At 41.2% G+C, this 2,275-nt stretch overlaps 1 pseudogene; it reads left to right on the top strand.

Annotated features, from left to right (window-relative positions):
* Nucleotides 1-1,555: 1,555 nt before the first annotated feature.
* LOC115284551 lies at nucleotides 1,556-1,680 on the top strand (annotated as a pseudogene).
* Nucleotides 1,681-2,275: the final 595 nt, after the last annotated feature.

Raw genomic sequence — 2,275 nt, 5'->3', positions numbered from 1 at the left:
ATGTACACATTGCCAAAACACATGATTAAATCAGATATTCACCCAGATTAGCCCTTAGGTACTGTGGCTGGGTTTCAAGCCACGTTTGTACAAGTGCCTTCCACTCCTATGGCATTCCATTCCTCTGTAAACTCTGTCCATGCAATGCTTTCAACAGTTTCAAACTAAAATGTGTCAGGCTCTATTCTGAGCACTTTACATAGACTAATTCATTTAATCTCTACACTAAGTGAGGTATGACTATTATCTCCATTCTACAAATGGGAAAGCTGAGGCTTAGAGTGGTAAATAACTTGTGCAGGATCACGTAGCTATTAAGTAATGGGCTCAGTATTAAAATGCAAGTTACCTTATTCCAGAACCCACACTTTTAACCACTCTGTTATAGTGCCTCTCAGACTTGACGTTGATCTTTAGTGGTTTGTGCGCCATTCGTCCTCCAAAGGGGAAGAAAAAATATTTTCAGTGGTAAAAAAATGAGTTAAAAACCAATTCTGCAAAGCTATAATATGACTACACAATGCCATGACAACTGAAAAGGGCAGGGGGAGAATCTAACAATAACAACTATTGCCATTAGGGAGCACTTGTTAAATGCCAAGTACTGGGTACTTTATGCATATTATCTCTTTTAGTCCTTACAACAAGCCTGTGAAGTTGTTATTATCTCCATTTTTAGAGGAGGAAATAGAGGTTTCCAGAGTCCAAGATACAGAAATAATTAAGATGTAGAGACTGAATTTTAACCCAGGAATCCCTGCCTTCAGAGCTAGGGCCCTTAAGCTCTATGTTATACTTATGATTTGGTTTTGTGCAGGCATAGGTGATTTGAGCTCATTTTTGCACTCTAAACTGGTTGTACTAATATCACACAAGAGGGTCTGAGTATTATTTGCTCCTTTGGATAGCTGCAGAGCCACGGTCTCCAGACAAGGAAACAGAAGAGATAAGGGTTATGCATTTATTAGAAGTCAGAGCTTGTAGCACATAAGGATTTTGGGACAAATGAACTGATGGTACCATGAACCCATGGCCTGGGCCAGAAGAGCAACACAGAGCAGTGGTTCTCAAATTTGAATGGGATTCAGAATTCCCAGGGAGGTATGTCACACAGCACATACTGCTAGGCCTACAGCTCATATTTTCTGATTCACTAGGTAGCAAGCAACACCCTAGAATTTGCATTTCTAAGCAGTTTTCAACTGATGCCAATAGTTCCTGAGACCACTTAGAGAATCACTGCCATGGAGGATTTTAGATAGGAGACAATGCTCTGGCCTATCCATGAGAGACTGAGATGGTGGAAAGGTACCTGACATCATGTAAGGTGTGGAGGACCTACCTGCCTCTTGGCCTCTCTACTTCATACCTGGAGGCTTAGTCCTACTCCTACTTAAAGGACAAATGTTGACTATGAGCAAGGACAAAGAGTTCCTCCATCAGTATATTGGGCATTAGCTATAAGTTGCACTGAGGAATCAGTTTTTGTCTTAGTCTCTATTCCTGTTCCTTGGAATCTAATATCCCAACTATGTATAAAGAAAGTCCTGCTGTGGTCACTTCTTGGCCTTTTGGCTAAGATCAAGTGTAGTGTCTGTTCGTATCAGTTTAAGAAAGCCTCCTTTGCTGATGTCAGACGTGCCCAAGGACTGAGGCTTCTGCCTCTGAGTTGCAGCTCAATAACCAAGTGTTGCTACTTGCTATCTGGCATGTCCAGGGCTGACCATGAGTCAAACACTTTAACATCTAGGCGTACTCGGGGCCACTTTTTCCTCTACCAATGAGAAGAATCCCTCAATATATCAAGGGACTCTTAACATCACAAAAATCTACTTTAGCAGATTTCCCAAATGCAAAGATGTTTGGGGTATTCACCTTTTCTTTTAAGTCTCATATGGTTGGAATAGGAAGACTAGGCTCTGCTTTAAATGTCTGGTAGAATTCCCCTTAGAAGCCATCTGGCCCTGGGCTCTTATTCGTTGGGAGATTTTTGATAATGGATTTGATTTCTCCACTGGTTATCAGTCTAGTCATGCTTTCTATCTCTTCCCATTTGAATTTTGGCAGTGCATCTGCATTTAGGAATTTGTCCATTTCTTCTCTGTTGTCCAGTTTGTTGGAATATAATTTTTCTGACTGGTGTGAGGTGGTATCTCAGTGTGGTTTTGATTTGTGTTTCCCTGATGATGAGTGATGTTGAGCATCGTTTTATGTGTCTGTAGGCCATCTGGATGTCCTCTTTGGAGAAGTGTCTGTTCATATCTTCTGCCCATTT

Source organism: Suricata suricatta, chromosome X (genome assembly GCF_006229205.1).
Source record: "Suricata suricatta isolate VVHF042 chromosome X, meerkat_22Aug2017_6uvM2_HiC, whole genome shotgun sequence".
In the NCBI taxonomy this organism is placed as follows: Eukaryota; Metazoa; Chordata; class Mammalia; order Carnivora; family Herpestidae; genus Suricata; species Suricata suricatta.
Note: the sequence above shows the minus strand (reverse complement) of the source record. Positions and strands in the feature narration are given on the sequence as shown.